At 39.6% G+C, this 25,153-nt stretch overlaps 1 protein-coding gene across 5 annotated transcripts in view; it reads right to left on the bottom strand.

Moving 5' to 3' along the window:
- Positions 1-25,153, bottom strand: part of fat3a (FAT atypical cadherin 3a) — a 185,074-nt gene that overhangs the window by 147,144 nt on the left and 12,777 nt on the right. The gene's annotated exons all lie outside the window — the stretch shown is intronic.

Genomic DNA, 25,153 nt, shown 5'->3' with positions numbered 1-25,153 from the left:
AAGAAAGTTACATTCCTTACTAAAAAATGTAATTATTAAAGAATGTTGTTTTTTTTTTTTTTTTTGTTTTTTTTTTTTTAAATAGAATGTAATAAAGATGATTCAGGAAGTAAAAAGGCTAAACTATTTCATGTTGACTTGTATTTTTTAAAAAATTATTTATTATTTAAAGAGTTAATTTCTATTGTTTGTCCACTCAAAGTTTATGGGGTTTGTAATAAGTATTTAGTTAAATTACTTATTGAGTAATTAAGTTACTTTTCAGACACAGTAATTAGATAAGTATTTTAAATACAATATTGATTAAGTAATTAGTAATTAATTACTTTTTTAAAGTAACTTACCTAACACTGTCTAATACAAACTGACTTTTGTACGCATGGTGCTTGTACTCACCCTCTGAAAGTGAGAAGCATGTATATATTTAACTGCTCCACTATAAAAATCAGACATTTCAAGCAGTTCCGCTTTTGTGCAGTGTTTAGTGCCATAGAATAACTAAAGACTACACACCTATTATATTGTTTGTTCCTGACTCCTCTGTCCTATTACATTATTATTATTTGTTATTTAAAAATCTTTTCTCCCTGTCTCACGTTACTTTCCTACTGTCTTTGCAAGTGTGAGGTCAGGTTTCAGGTCTAAAATTCATTAGTTCCTGCACCTTAAAATCCGTTAAAAACAAACAGGCCAACAAACCAGATTAATGGCATTTCAGGGCCTGAGAAAAAGGTTGCCTGGAATTCAAGAGTACTGCACAGCTTTACACTGGTATGTACTTTCCCAGTGGATATAACACACACACACACACACACACACACACACACACACACACACACACACACACACACACACACCCCTCAGTGTAAGTGAGTTCCCCATCCTCATTCTCTTCTATCTGTAACTATTAACGAAGGTCTGGTAGGTTGGCGGGAAGAAGCACCATTACCATGACAGCACATACCAAAGACATGTCTGGCTAGTGCCCACTGTCTAGCATTTCAGGATCCAAGCACTATTACTCCTGCCAACTGCAAGAACAGTCAGTATCAGACGAATGCAAAATGGACCAGGTATACTAACAATAAAATAAATTGCAATTTAGCAATGAGATTATCATTCCAAATACATTTCTCCAGAGTCAGTAGCAGTCTAGACTGTATTAATTTATGTATTCTAACATAAGAGATTTTCAGAGAGTTTCAGAATTTAGCGCATTCAATGAACACCTCAAGTCTGCAAATAATGATCTATGTGGAATTTTATTGTCAACACATCACATTCTAAAACCACATGAATGTGTTTTTCTGGAGTCACGTGGTACGCCCGCCCAAGATGGCAGCATAAGTTGGAGCTGCGCACTCCTTCCCCCCTAAACCTCGTTAAAAATAAGTTAGAGCCGGTCATTTGATTTACTCTGGGTCTGGCCCTGGCAAATTCTGTGGAATGAGTCAGAAGAGTCATTACTTCACACGCAACCACACGACTATGCCGCGAGGGAAAACCAACAACACTCAGGCTACTTCGCTAACTACTATGGCGGAGGCACCTGATGGTGCGGATGCTAGGTGCTCTTCCCAAGATGGTGTGGCGGCCGAGCTGACTTCTATAAGATCTCTGCTTGAGCAGGTAGCGCAAGACATGATGGCAGTGAAAGGTGGAATTGAGTCTCTTAAGGAAGCTGTGAATAGCCTAGATGCGAGGATGGACGAAACAGAGACAAGAATCTCCCGTTTGGAGGACGAGGAGGCTAAAGCTAGCTCAATAAGTAAGAACTTGAAGATGCAGAACCAGCGGCTGCAGGAAAAAGTAACGGCGCTCGAGGGTTTTTCACGACGCCAGAATATTAGAATATTGGGTATTAGAGAAGGAACCGAAGGCCGTAATCTCGAGGACTGCGTGAAGAATCTGTTGTCCGAGGCTCTGGACATTGAGATGGGAGATTGGTACGAAATAGACAGAATCCATTGGGCCAGAAAAAAGAAGCAGATCGTTTGGAAAGGCATAAGAGTCCGTTTTTTCCAGGATTATGCGCAGGAGGTACAAGAAAAACGCAGGAAGTTTGACGAGGTGCGTCGTCTGCTGCAACAGCGCAATATTGGCTATTCCCTTTGCTTTCCTGCTGTTATGACCTTTTCAGTGGATAACCAGGATCATCAGTTTTCCAATCCAGCAGAGGCTAAGCACTTTCTTAGCAGCCTGGATTCGGCTAACATTCCGGGTGATGTAGATGAAGAGGATTTCTAAGCTAAGGCTAAGGGTCAGTTTACTTCTGTGGCTTATTCATGGATCGGGGTTTTGTTACACCTTTCGACCTTTCGGTTGAGATTTGAGGGGGGGCGTGAGGAGGGACGCCATTATGGGATTTTTGAGTGCTACAGACCAACGATTTCATTATTTTTTTTTTTGTGTGTTGGGTTTTTCCCAACTGTTCTTGCTTTTTGTTTTTTTTTTCTTGTTTGGTTGTTTTTCTTTGTTTTTTTTTGTTTTGCTGTTTGTTTTGATGTTATGGTTTTAACTGTTCTGTACAGACCTATTTTCTGGACCACTGGGTTGTTTGATGTAACTGGCTTTAAGATTTGTTATATGGGTAAACAGGATTTTCTTCTGGATAAATCTGTACAATAATTTGGCTTGCGTGGTGTCATGGAGTTATGTAAAATAGTGTCGTGGAATATAGCGGGTTTTCATAATGTTATTAAAAGGAAGAAAATCCTCACATACTTGAAGCAGAAAAAGACAGACATAGCCCTGATTCAGGAGACCCATCTCGATGAGGTGGAATCATTAAAGCTTAAAAGAGATTGGGTGGCTCAAGTCTATTTTAGTGCATTTTCTGCTAGAAAAATAGGGGTGGTCATATTGATCAGGAAAAACTTGGATTTTCAGGTATTTAAGCATTATACAGATCAGGAGGGTAGATGGGTGGTCTTGGATGCATGTTTACAGGGGCGGAAAGTGACATTGGTCGACATATATGCCCCCAATTCTCCTCAGCCACAATTTTTTCACGAAGTCTGTAACACTGTGCGGACTATTGGTAATACAAATATTGTAATTGGGGGAGATTTTAACCGGGTCAGGGATGTATTTTTGGATAAATCCTCCCGTCCTGGACTAAGTAAGGACCCTGTAAATGCTGCGGTCGATGTGATGTCAGAGGAACTGAGCCTGGTAGATATGTGGAGACTTCTTCATCCTCAAGAAAGAGACTATACTTTCTTTTCGCATCCTCACTCAACCTACTCTAGGATAGATTACTTCTTGGTGTCTCGCTCTCTGGTGAGTCAAACTATTGGGTCCTCTATTGGTAATATTGCTGTAACGGATCATGCTCCCATCGACCTTGTTCTTTCTGGTAATGATAATATTAAACAGTCACCTAGGTGGTGTCTGAATAACTCATTATGGAAGAATAAGGGTCACTGTGAATGTATAAGGGAAATGATGAAGGAGTTTTGGTTGCACAATGAGGGCTCTATTGACGATGTTGGAATGACCTGGGATGCTTTTAAGGCCTACCTGAGGGGGCGCCTTATCCAGTATTGCTCCTTGATTAAAAAAGCTGAGAGGGACAAGCTGATGAAGCTGGAACAGGATATCAAGGAGCTCGAAAAACAGCACATGCTGCACCCAGAGAGGGAAGTGTGGAACAAATTAATTAAATTTAAATTTGAGATGAATAGTGTACTGCAGAAAAAACGGGAATATGCAATGTTTTGCCTAAATCAAAAGTATTTTGAACAAGGGGAGAGAACAGGTAAAATGTTGGCACACAGGGTTAAGCAGATAAAATCTAGCAACCTTATACCATCTATTTTTGTTCCTAGTAATAATAATAAGTTGACCACCAGTAAAAAAGAAATTAATGATGCTTTTACTAAATTCTATCAGGAGCTTTACACCTCCAATGGATTGGTGGAGGAACAGAGGCTGTCAGATTCTTTCTTTTCTTCTATTAAAATTCCCAGCCTGTCCGAAGACCAAAGAACTGTATTAGAAGGTAAGATCACTAATTGAAGTTAAGCAGGCAATTGGTAGTCTTAGATTGGGCAAATCTCCAGGCAATGATGGATTTCCATCAGATTTTTATAAGGTGTTTGTGGGCGAATTAGCTCCAAGACCACTGTCGATATATCAAGATGCGTTTCAAAGGGGGAGATTACCACTTAGTATGCGATCGGCAGTGATCACGTTATTACATAAAAAAAGGGAAAGACCCACAGCATTGTGGGAATTACCGCCCAATTTCATTAATTAATGTGGACGAAAAGATTATTTCCAAGATACTAGCTTTTAGGCTTGAGAAGGTTCTCCCTTGTTTGGTGCGCATAGGGATCAGGTCGGTTTTGTGAAAAACAGAAGTTCTGCAGATAACTTACGTAGGTTATTGCATATATTCTGGAAGAGCAGGAATAATTTAGATCCTGTAGTCGCCTTCTCCTTAGATGCAGAGAAGGCCTTCGATAAAGTTGAGTATCCCTTTCTGTTATATATTTTGAAGAGATTCGGTTTTGGTCCCATTTTCAGGCAGTGGATTCAGGTGGTATACACAGATCCAATGGCTACAGTTACTACCAATGGGATAATGTCACCCTCCCTTTCGTTAAGTCGGGGCACTAGACAAGGTTCACCCTTATCACCTCTCATTTTCGCCCTGTTTTTGGAGCCTTTGGCTATTGCACTACATGAATGTAAGCAAATCAGAGGGGTGGATATGGGTCAAGAAGAACATAAAACTTTTTTGTATGCAGATGACATTTTATTGATTTCATGTAACCCAGAACAGGCCGTTCCTGCAATTTCCTCAATTATTGATTCCTTTTCTGTAATCTCTGGCTACACCATAAATTGGTCTAAGTCGGAAGTTATGCCCATTTCTAAATTGTGTCCTCCAGTCATTAGGAGCTCATGGCAGTTCAAGTGGATGTCCGAGGGTTTGACTTACTTGGGGATAAAATTGACCCCTGGTCTAGATAACATAATGCAAGTAAATATCTCCCCAGTGATTCAAAACATTCGTCCAAAATAAATCTGTCCCTTTTGGGCAGAATTAACTTGGTGAAGATGATTATTGCTCCTAAACTTCAGTACTTTCTTCACATGTTACCTATAGCAGTCCCATATAATTTACTAAAGCTTTATAATACATGTGTGGAGGGTTTTGTGTGGGCAGGCAAAAAGCCATCTTTTAATCGGTCCAAACTATATGCTGCTAAAGATAGTGGCGGGTTGGCTATGCCCAAGATGGTCTGGTATCACTATGCTTTCTCCCTCTCTCAGTTAGTTAAGATACATAATTCCCTTACGGAGAAGCCATCATGGGTTGCGATTGAGGAAAGTCTTGTGGCTCCCTCGTCTTTAGAGGCCTTCCTCACTCAGAGGGGAAGACCAGTACCATCTAAAGATCCAGTATTGGCTTTCATACAAGAGACCTGGTTTAGAGCTCACCAATTTACCAACATTAGCCCCTGTTCTCTTAGGGAATGGACTGAACAAATGTCTAAGATGGCATTATATGAACGTCTTATGTACAGAATTAAGGGGAGAGAAGATATTTTTGAGCAGGTCTGGGGTCCTTTTTTGTTGTACATTATTGTGATTTTTTTTTGGGGGGGGGTTCATGTGTCGTTGGTATCTTTGTTGTTGTTCTTTTTCTTTGAAAGCCAGTAGAGGGAAGAAATTGTTTAATGTTATCAGTGGTCAAGGTTATGTTTTGTTTTTTAGGCACCTGGGTGTTTTGCCCCCTTTTATTTTGTTTCTCCTGGTGTTTTGCTTTTGTTTTTGTTTGTGTCCCTTTTCAGGGCTCTAGAGTGCAACCAATTTGGTCGCAAATGCGACCAAATTTTTCAGTGGTGCAACTAAAAGAAAATATTTGGTCGCACCGGTGCGACCAAGTGTTCGGGTAACAAAAAAAAAAAAAACAATCTCTGCAACTCTCCGTGTGGTCAACAACAGACACACATTATGCCCCTATCGTGGACTAATCCAATCAGAGATAGTCAGGGGCGGGACCTCTCTGATTGGCCGTGGTCCAGTTGAAAGTGCAGGTGGAAGAGGGAGGTGAGTAGCTTGAATAAAGCGATATCGATTCATTAACGGATTCCACACAAAGACGTAAACACAGAGCGGACCCGACGCATCAGAATCAGCTTTATCTTTCTCGGCTTTCTCACCCGACGGCCCGAACACGGACACACTGTTGGAGCTCACCGAGCCCACCGTCTGCGCTGTGTTTACGTCTTTTTGCGCTGATTCTGAGCTGCAGGTTTTGTCTCTCTCGTCATGAATTCACTCTGACTTTTGCTGTTTTGCTTCCACCACGATAAAAATTACACTTCGTGCACAGCTCTCTTTCTCTCTCTCTGTACTTCAAGAACAGTTTCCCGTCTCAAATCTCTGTTTTCAAATCCCGTCTCTGCATTATTCATTTGCTTATTACCCACCAGTCTACCGTTGTTTACAGCGCTGTCGGCCGTGGTCTTTTTCTTTTCTTTTTTTTTTCACTTAAATGACCTTGAACAAGAAAGCCTAGTTTCTGCTGTTCAATACTGAAGAAATGTAAACTTTTTAAAATTGTGCAAAATTACAGAATATTGCAGAATAATTTAAGGTTATCTGCTATAAAAGGTCAGATCAGAAAAATCTCCTTCATGTTTTTCTGTGTTTTATTCTCAGTTACTTTGACACAAAGGCATCTGCTGTTTTGTTCACAATTCTGATGAAGTCTCACATGTATCAGTACTGATAAATGATCAGAATTATAATATTTCTGACTGTCTTAGGCAAAATTGAATTGAATCAGGACTTTGAGGAGCCAGAATCGAATGGATTATAGAAATCAGTGATGATACCCAGCCCTAGTGAGCAGCCTAGGCCCGACAGAAGTGGATGTAGCTGTGGGTAATAAGAAAAGATGAAAAGAACGATTGATAACTTTTTTGTTACGTTAAGGCCTGATCTGAAATTCATAGCCTGTGCTCTGACACGGTGCCATCAATCTTTGAATGCTGAAAAAGCACAGTGTATCCAGAAAACACATTATATGCTGCAATAAATGCACTGCCCAAGTGTCCCCTCTCCCCACTGTCTTTCAGCAGCATGCAACAGCAAACAGGTCGTCAGAGGAGGCCAAGATGATGATTAAGTTTAACATTTTCTACAATATTGACAAAGCACTTTAAGTACAAGATTGTTAGTTAATAATTTAGAAATGAATATTGTCTGTATAGACTGCAACGTCCCCCCCAAAAAAGCACACATGTAAAACTGCGGTGATAAGCGATGCGGTTGAAAAATTTGAGTGCGCCTAACTTTTTCAAGTTAGGGGTACTGGTGCGCCTATGGCAAAAATTTAGTCTAGAGCCCTGCTTTTGGTTTTCTTTAGTTATTGTTAGCCCTTATTTGTCGGTTGCTGTTAAGAAACAGACAGAGAACTGACAATATGATTATTCCTGTTGTATATCTGTTAATGTTTCTGTCCATCCAAAACATGAATATATATAAAAAAAAAAAAAAAAGAATGTGTTTTTCTAACTGCAATACACTAGAGCAGGGGTAGGCAACCTTTCTGATGATGAGTACCATCTAAAATTTGCTCAGCAGTCAATGTGCCATATGATTGCATTAGCAATAAATTTAATAACGCTCTATATTAACAGTTACACACTATATAAAACAACTTTATAGGATTATATTTGTTGGCAGCTATCAGCGACACTTTTTATCCATAACAAGAACAGCAAATGAACTGTACAACAGAAAATGCAAATGCTATTTATGGTCTCCTCACAACAATGATAAGAAAAATAAACTGGGCCAATATGGCATGTTTGTGTCACGGTTCTGGGTCAGTTTCTACCCAGTATTTTGAGTTTATTATGTTTTGGTTTTATTTTGCATCAGGGATTGTTTTCTTGTTCTCTTGTTGTGTTAATGATGATGATGATGATGATTATGATGTTTATTATTAGAGTTTCATGTTTCTGTTTATTTGTGTTTAGGATTTGTTCTTCGGTTGTGTCTGCTTAGTATATGTCTACAGGGAGTGCAGAATTATTAGGCAAGTTGTATTTTTGAGGAATAATTTTATTATTGAACAACAACCATGTTCTCAATGAACCCAAAAAACTCATTAATATCAAAGCTGAATGTTTTTGGAAGTAGTTTTTAGTTTGTTTTTAGTTTTAGCTATTTTAGGGGGATATCTGTGTGTGCAGGTGACTATTACTGTGCATAATTATTAGGCAACTTAACAAAAAACAAATATATACCCATTTCAATGATTTATTTTTACCAGTGAAACCAATATAACATCTCCACATTCACAAATATACATTTCTGATATTCAAAAACAAAACAAAAACAAATCAGCGACCAATATAGCCACCTTTCTTTGCAAGGACACTCAAAAGCCTGCCATCCATGGATTCTGTCAGTGTTTTGATCTGTTCACCATCAACATTGCGTGCAGCAGCAACCACAGCCTCCCAGACACTGTTCAGAGAGGTGTACTGTTTTCCCTCCTTGTAAATCTCACATTTGATGATGGACCACAGGTTCTCAATGGGGTTCAGATCAGGTGAACAAGGTGGCCATGTCATTAGTTTTTCTTCTTTTATACCCTTTCTTGCCAGCCACGCTGTGGAGTACTTGGACGCGTGTGATGGAGCATTGTCCTGCATGAAAATCATGTTTTTCTTAAAGGATGCAGACTTCTTCCTGTACCACTGCTTGAAGAAGGTGTCTTCCAGAAACTGGCAGTAGGACTGGGAGTTGAGCTTGACTCCATCCTCAACCCGAAAAGGCCCCACAAGCTCATCTTTGATGATACCAGCCCAAACCAGTACTCCACCTCCACCTTGCTGGCGTCTGAGTCGGACTGGAGCTCTCTGCCCTTTACCAATCCAGCCACGGGCCCATCCATCTGGCCCATCAAGACTCACTCTCATTTCATCAGTCCATAAAACCTTAGAAAAATCAGTCTTGAAATATTTCTTGGTCCAGTCTTGACGTTTCAGCTTGTGTGTCTTGTTCAGTGGTGGTCGTCTTTCAGCCTTTCTTACCTTGGCCATGTCTCTGAGTATTGCACACCTTGTGCTTTTGGGCACTCCAGTGATGTTGCAGCTCTGAAATATGGCCAAACTGGTGACAAGTGGCATCTTGGCAGCTGCACGCTTGACTTTTCTCAGTTCATGGGCAGTTATTTTGCGCCTTGGTTTTTCCACACGCTTCTTGCGACCCTGTTGACTATTTTGAATGAAACGCTTGATTGTTCGATGATCACGCTTCAGAAGCTTTGCAATTTTGAGACTGCTGCATCCCTCTGCAAGATATCTCACTATTTTTGACTTTTCTGAGCCCGTCAAGTCCTTCTTTTGACCCATTTTGCCAAAGGAAAGGAAGTTGCCTAATAATTATGCACACCTGATATAGGGTGTTGATGTCATTAGACCACACCCCTTCTCATTACAGAGATGCACATCACCTAATATGCTTAATTGGTAGTAGGCTTTCGAGCCTATACAGCTTGGAGTAAGACAACATGCATGAAGAGGATGGTGTGGACAAAATACTCATTTGCCTAATAATTCTGCACTCCCTGTAGTTCCATGTGTCATTTTCTGTCTGTCTCTCAATGTCGAGTCTGCGTCTTAGTGTGATGGTTTCTTGTTCCTGTTTTATTGTGAAGGTCTGCGTCTCATGTGAGTGTGTTCAGTTTTACCTCTCGTCTGGTTAATGACTCCCAGCTGTGTCCCCCACCTGTGTGTAATCTCCCTGTGGTTCTCTGAGTGTATTTAAGTCGTGTCTTCTGTGTTTGTAGTTGCTGGTCCGTCTGTGTATCCACCCTGCTTCATCTGTGTGTTTCCCTGCTGTCACCATCTTGTACCATCGTCCACCTTGCTTCATGTTTGAGTTCCGGTTCGTATTCAGTAGTTTAGTTGTCTCCAGTATAGTTTAGTGTGATCTCTGTTTCCGTTTTTCCACTGGTGCATTGTGTTCAATAAACCACCTTCACTCGTCCACTACTGCCTGCGATTGGATCCTCCTTTATTATTTTCACACGGCTCATCTCACTCGCCGTGACAGTTTGTTAATACAGAGGTACACATGTTAATGTGATCTCTCGTCTTCCACTCAGAAACACAGGTCTCCGAGTGTCCAGCATTCAGACGGCTACCTGAGGACACTCTTCGTGTGAGAGAATATCTGCTCACACAGATATGTAGAGCCAGATACTGTCAATAATGCCTCTGCAATGTTCTGAAGACAGTTAGACTTGTCAGGTAGTGATGTCCAGCAGGTGAAAATGCAAGCACCATGAACACGCACACCTATGGATTCCAGCTGCTTTCATAGTTCTGCAAACTTTGACCCCTACAGAGTCAAGGTTTTCACTTCAATCAGCTGAATTTCGATTTCGCATTAACTGGCATTAACTCAGCCAGTTAATCCGAGACAAATCCAGCTGCTCATTTAAGCTTTCTGGTTTGATCAGAAAAGAAAACATTGGTCCATACGCCTGAAAGTCCTGAAAACACATTGTGAATTCTGTCTCGAGTCTACGGATGTATCCATGTATTTTCGTGATGCTGATGCTGCGCTGAGTGGACAGCTCCTGAAGCATTTGAAGTGTTGGAATGTGGAAATTTCAACATTGCTTGAAAAAACTGCCAGCTAGCAACGTCCCTCTCACCGGTAGGCTAAGTTATTTTTAGCCAATTACAAATTGAATCTGGTAGTTGGGGTTGTTAGCTAAGATACCGTCATTAAGAAGCAGCACAACTAATGTGTGTATGCGAGCTAATTTGCGATATGCACCGCTGGCTCGGCCATTTATTTTTTAATGCACCTTCTCAGATTAATTCACTGCTTGTCACGCCCAGGGCTGGACTGGGAAAAAAAAACAGCCTGGGCATTTTGACTAGAGACCGGCCCACCAGGTATTATGGGAAAAGCCATAAACTTAGCCATAACTTTAGTTGTAAGATTCAGATAACTATTTATTAAAAGCTAGACATTTTAAATGAGAATAAGAAAGAAAAGTATTTCTTTGTGCCCCCCTTTCCCTGTTAATGCCCTACCTGGCCCCCCTGGCAAAGCTTTGCTAGACCCACCCTTGCACAGTTACCAGCTGTCAGCTACTTAGAAAAGGATCCTGGTGTTATTTGTCTCTCAGAAACAGTTCAAAACTTGCCTTCAACTCATTCATGTCACCTAAAAGTTAAACCTGTTTCTCCATCACAGCTCTGATGATTCAGTAAGGACATCTCCTGGTTTCATCTTCATGTTTCCCTCTCACCAGATAACCAAACCGATATCATGACCAGCAGCTTTACAGCTGTGGCTCCAGCAAACATCAGCTGATACTAGAAAGTAATATTAAATAAATTCTAACAAAAGCTGATCAAGCTTAAACCTGCTGCCGTTGTTTAGCGCGACATCCGCTGGTTTCCTCTTTCTGGCGCAAAGTGGGAGATAAACAAACAAGAGAGACGGGACTTCCGACAGAAAAGACGATCAGTTGATCATCGATCAGTTTCATGACTGAAGTAGCAACAGGAGAGGGAGGGGTGAGAAGAAGAGGCAGCTGCAGCGTAAAGACGCGGAATAACTCCAGCTTTGTGTCTTTTTCATTGTAGCTGAAGTACGGGACAAACTGCATTCCTTTTCACCTCAATAAGAAATATTTTCTCTGAATACGAGACGATTCCCTTTTTTAGGGGACAGTTGGCAACTCTAATAATTAGAGCCGCCGCCTCGGGTCTCTCCTCCTCCTGCCTCCACTTTCCCTCATCCACCTGCTGGCCTTTGTGGAAGCTCCGCCATAGCCACCACCAAACAACTGAGTTATTTTTACACATCGGCCATCATCTGGCCAATCCACCACCTTTCATTGTTTATACTGTTACCAAAAAAAAAAATCATCGGCCCATAAAAACGAAAAATCACCACCGGCATCGGGCATACTGGGCCAGTCTAGCTATGGTCGTGCTATCAGTTAACCCTTCACGTGCCAGCTGTGGCACGCGTGCCCAGGGCTGCCGACCCCTGCACTAGAGGAAGCTATGGATCGGTATCACCGCTATTGTCTGCCAAGACAGCACTCAATACAACCAAAAACAGAACAAAATGCGAACAGCAAAACATGAGGGTGAAGAACAATAGAATAGATAGAAGAAAAACGAGATAGTGTGGGAGCATTTTGCATAAAAATGAAGCTGAATGCAGACTGTAATGCAGATATTTTGGTCAATGACAGCAATGTATGAGCATTTAAAACACCAGGAACCTAGACCTTGGGTGTAAACTCTGAATGTGTACATTTTACAGAGTTAAGTTACTGCGTCACATTGATACCTTGTTAATGTTAATGTTAGTACCATAATGCTTATGTTAGTTTACCTGTCAGTAACAAGGTGTCATAGATGATGCTTGCAAAGAGAACAATTTATTATATCAGATAAAAAGTGAAATGAAATAGTAAACAAATAAAATAGTAACCACACTAGTTTTTTGCATTGCATTACACCTTGCATTAATATTAGTGTTTATTCTGTAAATTAAACCTCTTCCACCTTACCTTAGGCAGTTAACCTGTGGGTTGGAACGCATCAGTAATTCATTAATCAACTTAGAAAATCACTTCAACCACTATTAACCCTTTAAGACCTACCATAGAACCAAGTCCGCCAGAGCTTATATTATATTTTTACATGTTGTAGTGCCGGTTTTGGGAGCATTTCAAGTTGATATACATCAATACAACCATTATAGCCCAAATTTCAATAATATGTCTGCATTAAGTGCATAGTAATTACATAAATTGCAAAAAAGTGCAATATACTACAAAAAAAATTTAAATCGTTTTTGTTTTTTTAACATATATTTCTAGTTAGAGAAATTTAAGAGGCTTATCCCTCAAAACTGTAAATACAAAAAAGTTGCACAAAATAGTTTCCCACCACAGGAAATTTATTTTGAGTGTCTTCATAGTTTTATTTTTGAAATACACCAATTATTATATACTTCAGGAAAAACGAAAATAAATATTATAATGCAAATTTGCAAAAAAAACCCAGCATATGCATCAAAATAAACTATTTCCAGCAGTGCAATATGAGTCCTAAGCATCCCAGAAACGACACAGAAAGTCATAAAGTCAAACATAACCTTTAAAAACACAAGTATAGGCTCATAAGGCCCTGATGGTAAAAAACTAAATTTCCGCAAAATGACGTCACTTCCGGTTTCAGGCAAGACATGGCGGACATGCGATAGTTCGCGCTGATGGACGTAGGAAGTGTTATGAACAGCTGATCGGATCGGCAAAGCGTGTTTCTGGAATATTATGTTTTTGTTGCTGCAAGTGCTTTTTATGCAGTTTTTGCAAAGCTATATGTGGAAGGAAACTGTGACCTAGGACAAGCTGATGGCATAAGATGTAAGTACAACTCCTCCGGTTTCATATGCAAAAAAAAACTATTGCGCTAGCTTATGTGGTTGCAGTGCTACCGGGATTTAAAAATAGTTATGCAAAACGGAGCGTGCACGCTCCGACCGGCTTTAAAGGGTTAAATCCCTTTTCTTTTGGACTTGTATTTCTGTGCTTGTATTTTTCAAATTTTTAACTTTTATATTCTTTAAAATATTCAGCTTTATTCAACAAAAAGTTATCATCTAATTCAATGGTTAATGTCTTTTTTCACCCGTTTCAAAGTTTATAATGTGTGTGTATTGCACGGAATGTTGACAGAGTGTGTTGATTAACTGTCGGAGTGGAAGATTTAGAAAGATTCAGAATTTTTTGTCTTTCAACTGCTGCAGTGTCCACATTTTTCACTCTACAGCCATCATTTTATCCACAAAACGTAGCCACCATTGTTCGCTTTCATCCAGTGTTATTGTTATTGTGGTACATATTATGGTTCTTTCATAAATCTCACCAAAGCACAGCCTCCTCCATCCAACTTCTCCATAGAGAACAATGTTAAAATGGCTCCCAAATTTTGTCTGAAAAGTCAGAATTGCAGGCTGTCTATACACTGTCACCCCTCTTATGATACATCCTGACCAAACTGGTATCATAAAAGGGAGGCAATCAATAAATACACGTAGATGGCTTAATTTGATTACCGATGTAGTAAAAACACTGAAACCACAATAATGTCTCTAGACGTGGTAAAAGTATTTGCTAGAGATAACCGGAACCTTTTATTTGCAACTTTACACAAATGTGGCTTTGAAAACTCTTTCACAAACTGGATTAAATATTATATAATTCCAAAAGCAAATTTTAGGACAAATGATCAAACATCCTCCACCCTCTGTCTCCAGTGGGGCACCAAACAGGGCTGCCCACACTCAATTTTGATGGAACCACTAGCAGCAACAATTAGACAGGCTAGAGTGATTAAGGGCATAAATTGCAAGAAGAATGTAGAATGTATATAAATCAGTCTTTATGCGGATGATGTGTTACTTTTTCTCCAACACTCACAAACCACTCACTCTGAGGTAATTGCATTAATAAACTCTTTCTCAAGAGTTTCAGATTATTCGATAAACTGGTTAAAATCTAGAGTTCTTCTGCTTAATTGCTCCTTTCATAATTCTTTTTCTACCCCACTGCAATTTGGAAATATTAAATATTTAGGTATTAATGTCTCTCCTAAGCTTGCAGATTTAACTAAATTAAACCACATCCCACTTTTAAAATAATGGTCTTACCAAGAATTAATTATTAATTCTCAATGATACTGAGTAAACCATCACAAGACTGGTTTAGATCCCTGGAATCGTCCATTTCTACATTTCTTTGGAAAGATAAACCCCTGTGTATTAGCTTAAAAATGTTTCAAAGGACAAAGGATAAAGGTGATCTGCCTAATTTTCACCACGACTTCTTGGCCAACCGGTACCGGTCCGTGAGTCGTTTGGTACCGGGCTGCGAGAGTTGAGGCTCAGGTGTGAAATGTATGGTTTTCAGGGTTTTTATTGGTTTTCAGCGTTATTTTGTTATCGTTTTTATCGTTAACTCGGTTTTCCTGGGTCTTTTCACGTGCGTTATGAATAAATCTTTTTTTTCGGTACCGGTACTAGTTTTATTTTGTTGTATTTATCCGCGACACCTTAAAGGCCGGTCCGTGAAAATATTGTCGGGCATAAACCGGTCCGTGGCGCAAAAAAGGTTGGGGACCGCTGCTGTAGAAGACAGTATAAAGTATAATTAATGAGAAAGGTGGCTAAAGAAGAAATACTCAAGAAATACTTGGGAATCCCCCGGCAGCCTACACCTATTACAGCACAACTAAGCAAGGATTCAGGGTCACCTGATCCAGCCCTAACTATTTACTTTATCTCTAATTTTAAGACTAGGCTTAAAACTTAACTTTTTGCTAGTGTCCATCTCCCAAATCCAAACTGGAAGCTCATTCCATAGAAGAGGGCCCTGAAAACCAAAAGCTCCGCCTCCCATTGTATTTTTAAATACTCTAGGAACAACAGGTAAGCCTGCAGTGGGAGAATGGGGTGATATGGTACTATAAGATCATTAAGAAAAGATGGGGCCTGATTATTCAAGACCTTGTATGAAAGTAGCAGCATTTTGAATTCAATTCTGCATTTAGCAGGGAGCCAATGAAGGGAAGCCAATACAGGAGCTCTCTTTTTCTAGTCCCTGTCTGTACTCTTGCTGCAGAACTTTGGAAGGGTTTTCAGGGAGTTTTAGGTCATCCTGATAATAATGAATTACAGTAGTCCAGCCTAGAAGTAATAAATACATGAACTACCTTTTAAGCGTCACTAAGAGGATATATCTAATTTTAGAGATATTGCGCAAATAGAAGAAAGCAGTCCTACATATTTGTTTACCACGTGCATTGGTACCCAGGACATACCCTGGTCAGAAGTGACTTTAGGGTTCCTTACAATGTTACTGGAGGCCAAGGTAATGCCATCTAGAGTAAGAATCTGGCTTCATGGATAGACAAAGTTGGGTGTAATCTGCAATGCAGTGAAAATGCATGCTATTCCTTGTAATAATACTGCCTAAGGCAGGGGCCGGCAATCTGTGGCTCTGGAGCCGCATGCGGCTCTTTAGTCTTTATACTGCGGCTCCGTGGTTTGGGAAAATAAATTGTAAAAGTATTTAGCTGAAGTGTATTTTATTTGTGTTAGTTATTTTTTAACTTGTAGTTCTAAATCGGAAGATTATCATGATCTTGAAATATAAAAATAAAATGATATTTTATTATTTTTCGTCGCTCAAAATAAGCGTCACACTTGCGGAAGCCGGTATAACCGCCGAAACGCCATGCATTTATCGAGATTTTCAACCCCAGGTAGGTATGGAGAAAATGTAAGAAAATAAAAATATCTGAAGAAAATAGAACATTTAATAATGCCTGGGCAGATTTATTTGCATTTACTTCTGACGAGAGCGGCCTACCTGTATGCCTAATTTGTGGATTATCAATCTTCGGATCCACATATGTATTTGAGCAGCTATTCCCCACCATGAACTATGATTAAAAACAAAAACCGCTCACACCTCACAGACGACAGCTTACAGTCGTGTGTGAAGATGAAAGTGAACATGCTTTTCACTCTCAATACAGCAATTAATACAGAAAAAAGACAGACTGAATGAAGGTCTCAAGGTCCTGCTGTTCGAAGATGGACCAGTCTGTCAGATCAAAAAAGCCCTGTACCTGGAGGAGAGCATCACCTGTCCATCTTTTAATGACTCAAATGCTTGGATGGGTTTGTTTCCTGAGGGCGTGTAGGCAGGGATGAAAAGCAGAGAGGTGTGGTCAGATTGTCCTAGGTGCCAGAGGGGTGCCACTATGTAGGCCTGCTTAGTGTTACTATATACATGGTCCAGTGTCCTATCCCCCTGATAAGACACCTAACATGTTGGTGGAAAATGGGCAGTACAGATTTCAAATAAGCCTTATTAAAGTCCCCAGCATCAATATGGACACTCTCCAAGTGTTCTCTCTGCTGTTTACTGATAATAAGTTGGAGGTAGTTCAGTGCTGATCTAACATTAGCGTCAGGAGCAATGTAAACAACTGTAGCTATGGCTATGTTAGCTTGCAAGGTAGATAGAAGGGCCTGCACATGGCGTCTAAATCTAGTGAGCAGTGACTTTTTAGAATTCTCCTGTTATGGCACCAGTTCTGAAGTGCATAAACACAGAGCCCATCACCCCTTCCCTTACCAGAGTTTTTGTTGCAGTCCTGGCAGTGTATGGTCGGCCCAGTATCTCCACTGAGGCATGAACTTTGGATAGAACCATGATTCAGTTGGCTACATTCAGTAGACAACACTCCCGGACACAGCGGTTGTAGTAAAACTTGTGGGATCTGGCTTTGGTGAGAAAGATGGATGAAGTGGGGGTTTGTCTTGTTATTTTTGTAGTTCTGCATCCCCACTTTTGTTTGCTCCTCCTGCACCTTCTGCGCCGCTTGCTGTTCCCAACAATGTGGTCTTGCGCTGTGCTTGCTGGATACTTCCATTCGTGCCGCTATCTTAAAGATGGATGTTGTAACCTTCACCTTTGCCATCTCAGTATGGACATAGCAAAAGTTATGTGTCAGTATATTATAAGGTCAATGGAGCTTTGGAAAACAGAGCTTTGTAACTTGTGGTAAAATTTTGAAAAGCTTTGTTTGATTTTTTTCACTGGTGTAATAATGAGTTGTTTTTGCTATGTTTTGTTTTTTTATTTTGATGACTTTATTGGATGCTGAAGGTGGGATTTTTTTGCCCTCTGATTTATGTGGAGGTGAAATAGCTACTTACTGCTTGACTTTTTAAAGTCAAGTTTTATCAGCCTGTTAGTGTATTTCTTCACATTACACTCCTGGCAATGAATAGTCTCCACCAGCTGATTGTGCTTTGCCTGGAGCAAGGCCTGTATTCTTGGAGGACCAACAGAGAAAATGACTGGGTTTCAGAGCAGATAAAAGAGGACCAGTGGCCCTATTCTCATGTGGAATGTGAGGTTTTTGGACAAGTTTGGGGAATTGGTTAAGACTGACCAATACATTGAGTGTGGTTTGGTTGGTCCATGAAGTGCTGCAAAAATAGAGCGAGACATGAACCTAGAACTTTGTGGCAGACAGGGACAGCAGCATGAAGAAATGTAAGAAGATGAATTGCAGTAGCTATGAGGAGAAGCGTAGTACTGCTGGAGCAGTTTTCCAAGAGAGGAAATAAAATATTCACAGCTGGTGTCAAGTCATGAAGATCAACAGTGACTCAGAGTTTCAGTTATAGTTCTTTATCTTACTGCTGCTTTTGATACTGTTGACCATGACATTCTAATTCAAAGGCTTCATGTTTGTTTAACAGGTTAGGTTCTGGACTGGCTTTCAAGATTTCTAACGGGTAGAAGTTTTTATGTTTCGGTTAGCAGCTTTAGATCTGCACAAATCAAAATTCAATCAGGGGTTCCGCAAAGTCTGTCCTTGGTCCATTACTATTTAATCTGTATCCATTTAGCCTGGAGAAATAGTTTGTTGCTTTATAAGAAAGCCCTCCGCAAAGCCAGAACATCTTACTATTCCTCACTGATTGAAGAAAATAAGAACAACCCCAGGTTTCTCTTCAGCACTGTAGCCAGGCTGACAAAAAGTCAGAGTACTGTTGAGCCAACCATCCCTTTAACGTTAACTAGTAATGACTTCATGAACTTCTTCACAAATAAAATTTTAATCATTAGAGAAAAAATTACCAATAATCATCCGCAGATGTAATATTATCTACAGCTACTTTCAGTACCATTGATATTAATTTAGACTCTTTTTCTCCAATCGATCTTTCTGAGTTAACTTCAATAATTACTTCCTCCAAACCATCAACGTGTCTTTTAGACCCCATTCCTACAAAACTGCTCAAAGAAGTCCTGCCATTAATTAATGCTAAACCTATCTCTAATAATCGGCTATGTACCACAGGCCTTCAGGCCGGCAGTAGTTAAACCTTTACTTAAAAAGCCATCCCTGGACCCAGCTGTCTTAGCTAATTATAGGCCAATCTCCAACCGTCCTTTCATATCAAAAATCCTTGAAAGAGTAGTTGTCAAACAGCTAACAGATCATCTGAAGAGGAATGGCTTATTTGAAGAGTTTCAGTCAGGTTTCAGAGCTCATCACAGCACAGAAACAGCTTTAGTGAAGGTTACAAATGATCTTATGGCATCTGACAGTGGACTCATCTCTGTGCTTGTCCTGCTAGACCTTAGTGCACCGTTCGATACCGGTGACCATAATATTCCATTAGCGCGATTAGAGCACGCTGTAGGTATTACAGGTACTGCACTGCATATCATATCTATCTAATAGACTCCAATTTGTGCATGTAAATGGAGAGTCCTCTTCACACACTAAGGTCAATTATGGTGTTCCACAGGGTTCAGTGCTAGGACCAATTCTGTTTACATTATACATGCTTCCCCTAGGCAGTATCATAAGAAGATACAGTATACATTTTCATTGCTATGCAGAGGACACCCAACTCCATCTGTTCATGAAGCCAGATAACACACACACCAATTAGTTAAACTGCAGGAATGTCTTAAAGACATAAAGACCTGGATGGCCGCTAACTTTCTGCTTCTTAATTCAGATAAAACTAAGGTTATTGTACTTGGCCCTGAAAATCTTAGAAATATGGTCTCTAACCAGATTCTTACTCTGGATGGCATTACATTGGCCTCCAGTAACAATGTGAGGAACCTTGGAGTCATTTTTGACCAGGACATGTCCTTCAGTGCACATATTAAACAAATATGTAAGACTGCTTTCTTCCATTTGCGCAACATCTCTAAAATTAGAAATATCCTGTCTCAGAGTGATGCTGAAAAACTAGTTCATGCATTTATTACTTCCAGGCTGGACTACTGTAATTCATTGTTATCAGGATGTCCTAAAAATGTCCTTAATCCAAAATGCTGCAGCAAGAGTACTGACAGGGACTAGAAAGAGAGAGCATATTTCTCCTCTATTGGCTTCCCTTCATTGGCTTCCTGTTAAATCTAGAATTGAATTCAAAATCCTGCTCCTCACATACAAGGTCTTAAATAATCAGGCCCCATCTTATCTTAATGACCTTGTAGTACCATATCACCCTATTAGAGCACTTCGCTCTCACACTGCAGGCTTACTTGTTGTTCCTAGAGTATTTAAAAGTAGAATGGGAGGCAGAGCCTTCAGTTTTCAGGCCCCTCTTCTGTGGAACCAGCTTCCAGTTTGGATTCAGGAGACAGACACTATCTCTAATTTTAAGATTAGGTTTAAAACTTTCCTTTTTGGTAAAGCATATAGTTAGGGCTGGACCAGGTGACCCTGAATCCTCCCTTAGTTGTGCTGCAATAGACGTAGGCTGCCGGGGGATTCCCATGATGCATTGAGTTTTTCCTCTCCAGTCACCTTTCTCACTCACTATGTGTTAATAGACCTCTCTGCATTGAATCATACCTGTTGTTAATCTCTGTCTCTCTTCCACAGCATGTCTTTATCCTGTTTTCCTTCTCTCACCCCAACTGGTAGCAGCAGATGGCCGCCCCTCCCTGAGCCTGGTTCTGCTGGAGGTTTTTTTTTCCTGTTAAAAGGAAGTTTTTCCCTCCCACTGTCGCCAAAGTGCTCATAGGGGGTCATATGATTGTTGGGTTGTTCTCTGTATCTATTATTGTACAATCTACTGTACAATATAAAGCCCCTTGAGGCGACTGCTGTTGTGTTTTGGCGCTGTATAAATAAAATTGAACAGAATTCAATTGAATTACAAGCTCTCATCTGATAGCCTACCATTCTTATGTAGAGATCACACAGTTGTACTTCTCATTTTTCTCTGATAATCCAACCTCTGTGAACAATGTGAACAATAGTGACCTACACTGATGACATTAACTGCTGGATGTCTCAAAACTTTTACTGCTCAACAGAGACGAGACTGAAATAGAAACACAGTCAGCAAGTCAGGAAGCATGACATCATTTTGGACATTGATGTCAGTTTTGGTAACCATTCAATAAGGTTTGCAGAACTACTTTCTATCACTTAAAAATATAACATTAGAAATTTTTTTAAATTAAACTGACTCTGAGAAACTGTTCCGTGCATTCATATTAGGTAGGTTAGCTTATTGTAGGTCTGCAAATATTCATTAAGTTATGCAAATTTAATTAGAAAAAAACGTTGCCGGATGTTATAAACAGGATAAATTGGCAAGTCTTAGTAAAGAGTCTAGTGCAGTGACAATGGTTTACACAGCAAAGTGAAGGATATGTGGTAATAAGAGTAGGGCTGCAACAATTCGAGTAATTCAGTTACAAAAAATTCTTGTCAACCATTCTTTGCTTTGATGTTTCATTTAATGCCCCACTATATATTACGCAGATGTGTTCAACAATGTAAATGTGAGTTTTTAAACCAGAATAAGACTAAAGAATCACCTGCAATACAAACGTATTTAGGAGCAGAGTGTGAACAAAAAGATTGATAACATTAAGCACAAAGCCCACAGTTTTAAACATCACTGATAACGGCAGCAATGATGACGCTGGCACAATTTAACATACAGGTCTGTTCAAACACTGTGAAGAGCAAATAGACAGAACCTTACAGAGATGGTCAGCTTAAGTTGAGTGAAAGAAAACGTGTTTCTAGCATCCAAAACAGCAGCACTGTTCCTGTAATCACCATTACAAACTTTACTGGGAAAGGTAGTCCTTCATCAAAGCACCTGATCAAGAAACTCAGATATGAAAAAAAAGTAAACTTTGTAGCTACTCTATCCACCGCTGTTGTTTTGCACAGTGCATCCAATGCGTCCATCGGAGTATGAATGTGTATGAATGGTAGTTAGGAAGCACTAAGAACCTTAAGTGCTTGTGTGAATGGGTGCGATTGGGTGACTGTGGCATGTTGTGGAGTTTCCATCAGGTTTTGGAGCTCATCACAGTACAGAAACAGCTTTAGATAAGATTACAAATGATCTCATGGTCTCTGAAAGTAGACAGTGGACTCATCTCTGTGCTTGTCCTTGTTTCTCAGTGCAGCATTCGATACTGTTGACCATAGTATTTTATTGAGGCAATTGGAGCGTGCCATAGGTATTAAGGGTATTGAACTGCAGGTGTTTGAATCATATCCATCTAACAAACTCCAATTTGTTCATGTAAATGAAGAGCCCTCTTCACACACTATAGTTAATTATGAAGTAGTGCTGGGTATCGTCACTGATTTCTGCTAAGCGTTTTGCAATTGGTATCATGGTTTAGTATTGAACAGCAGAAATGAATCTTTCTTTTCCCAGGTAATTTTTGAAAAAAGAAAAACAACAACAAACAAACACAAAAAACAACGACCGACCGCACTGTACACAACGGTAGATTGGTGCGCAATAAGCAAGTGACCAAAAAACAAGAGATTTGAGATTGGAAACTGTTCTTGAATATCACTAAGAGAGAGAGAGCTGTCCAGGAAGTGTGATTTTATCGTGGTGGAAGCAAAACAGCAAAGGTAAGAGGGAATTAATGATGATATTTATCAAACGTGAAGTGTAGGTCTGATCTTATAGTGCTGCTGGTTCAGTGAATTTTGGTCGGAGAGTGATCAAACCTGCAATGCTGGATCAGAATCGTTCTTACTCACCAGCCCCTACAGACACGGCTAAAAGCCAACATCTCACAGATTCTGATGTCGGGTCCGTGCTTTGTGTTTACGTCTTTTTGTGGAATCTGTTTACCTCTTCTCATTTGCTGTTTTAGTTGTTTAGTGGTTATTGGTGGTTGTTGAAATGAAAGCTTTAACCTGAGATTCTGGCATTTCTGGCAAAATACATTTATATTTAAAAATCAATTCAGGGTTTAATTAATCGATATCAGGTTATTCAAGCTAAACTCTATTTTAATCTGAAAATTGATCATTGCAACTAGGGCAGGGTAATATGGCCAAAAATATTTATCACGATATATACTTGAAAATTTGCAATAACGATATAACTGACAATGTAATTGACGCGAAGTGCAATACTTTACAACTCCACAACTTTATTAGTGAAAAAAACCCCATCAATGTATTTTCACTTAAACAAGGAACTGTTTTTTATGTGCATTAAATCTATATAAAAAATTTGCCGTAATATTATGTTGAAGTAGTACATATTACTCCGCGAGGCTCCCGACTACGGTAGCCGTAAAGCTCCGACAATCCATCAAGCAGTGCAGCTTTGTAGCTTAGCAAAATCGTACTAAAACATTTTTTGAAGGAGTTTTGAGTGCCATGTACCACATAAAATCGTTTCGGTAATAACGACGGCCGCTTGCATGCTCTACCAAAAAATGTGCTTTGGTGTGTATCTGACGGACGAAAGCCAAATTAGTTCCACACCACTGAAGTTGCACAGTTTTTGCACCAATTCTGTTTCATCTGTTTCATTCAACGATCCGCTTTTGCCCTTCTCATTCTCCGTCGCCGCCATGTGTGTATGAAAACAAAGGCACTGTGCATGCAAGTTTTGCCCATATTCTATCGCAATATTTCATTTTCTTATCATTGCCTAACATTTATTCCTACCAGGTTGGACTATTGCAATTCGTTATTATCAGGATGTCCTAAAATCTCTGAAAAGCCTTCAGTTGATCGATAAGAGCAAGAGTACTCACGGGGACTAGAAAGAGAAAGCATATTTCTCCTATACTGGCTTCCCTTTTAAACTCAGAATTGAATATAAAATCCTGCTCCTCACATACAAGCGCTCGAATAGAGTGTTTAAAAGTAGCAGTAGTATGGGAGGCAAAACCTTCAGCTTTCAGGGCCTCTTCTGTGGAACCAGCTCCCAGTTTAGATTCGGGAGACACCCTCTCTACATTTAAGACTTTCCTTTTTGATACTCTCTTTATGCGCACTTCTGTTCTGGTTTAATTGCTCATTAACGGAAAGTGCTGGAATGCTGTTCCAGATGGTTCCAGCCTATTTTAATCCCTGTCTATAAGCCACTTCAATAAATATTAATCAAGGGCCCAATCATCAACATTAGGAAATAGAATTAGGTCAACTGCCCACTTATTCAGTCCCAAAGAAAAGCTACTTGCTGTTCAATTTTTTTTTTTCATATTGTGTTTGTTGTGCCATTTTAACTGTTTTTTTTTTTTTTTTTTTAAAAAGAATAAAAAGAAAATTTTTAAAAAAGGATTAATATCCTAATAATGCTCCACACCTTCTGAGTGTGGCCCAGTACAAGGGTATTTGTATGTAATGACTTAATAAGTGAATGAAAATAGATTTTTTTAAAAATCGTTGCCTTCCCTTAACAAATCCAGTTTGCTCCTATGAAACAATAGTTGGTATAATATTTTGCAGACAATGTGGGAAAGCTTTAGCAAGGATCTTAGCATCCACATTTATTAAGAAGAGGTCTGTAAGGATTCAAATCTTTGCAGCTCCTATCTTTTTTTTTAAGATGAGATCTACTGAGGCTTGCATTAGAGTAGGGTAGAGTGCCATGATGCAATGATTCCTTATATACCACAAGCAGTAATGGGGACAGTTTATCCTGAATTTCTTTTAAAGAGTTCAACAGGGAATCTGCCCGAACTGCGAGATTTATTCTCATGGCAACAATGATTTCTCCAACAGTCAATGGTGAGTCAAGTTCTTTAGCAGGTTTTCAATATTTTTTTATGTATTTATTTAATTATTTCTTTTCAAATATTTAACTATTTGCACAGCAAAAGAACCATCCTCAGAAGGGTAAAATATATGTAATGCAATAATTTGATGCCACTGTAACACCATTTAAATACTGAAGGTCCTGGGTGGAAAAAATTGTGAATTTAATAGTTAGAAATAATATTATTTCAATTTTAACTGGAGAATAGAGTCCTGAAATTGCTCCTATGCAGTCTAGTGGAGATAAAATGTAACACTGAAACAGTGAAAAGTGGTGTTACAAAAAATAGAGGCTCTACCCTCAGGAACAATATATGTCTGCAGAGACCAACCAAACCTGACAACAGCCTGTTGTAAGGATACTCAGTGAACTAGCTTTAATTAGATGTGACCAGTGCAGACAAGTGGAATCAACGGACAGTGCCCACTAAAGCTGCAGTCTGAATGTTCAGTACAATGCTACAATTAGA

Source organism: Perissodus microlepis, chromosome 14 (assembly GCF_051167445.1).
Source record: "Perissodus microlepis isolate ML-2025 ecotype Zambia chromosome 14, ASM5116744v1, whole genome shotgun sequence".
Classification (NCBI taxonomy): Eukaryota; Metazoa; Chordata; class Actinopteri; order Cichliformes; family Cichlidae; genus Perissodus; species Perissodus microlepis.
The sequence above is the reverse complement of the archived record's forward strand: the minus strand, read 5'-3'. Positions and strand labels throughout refer to the sequence as shown.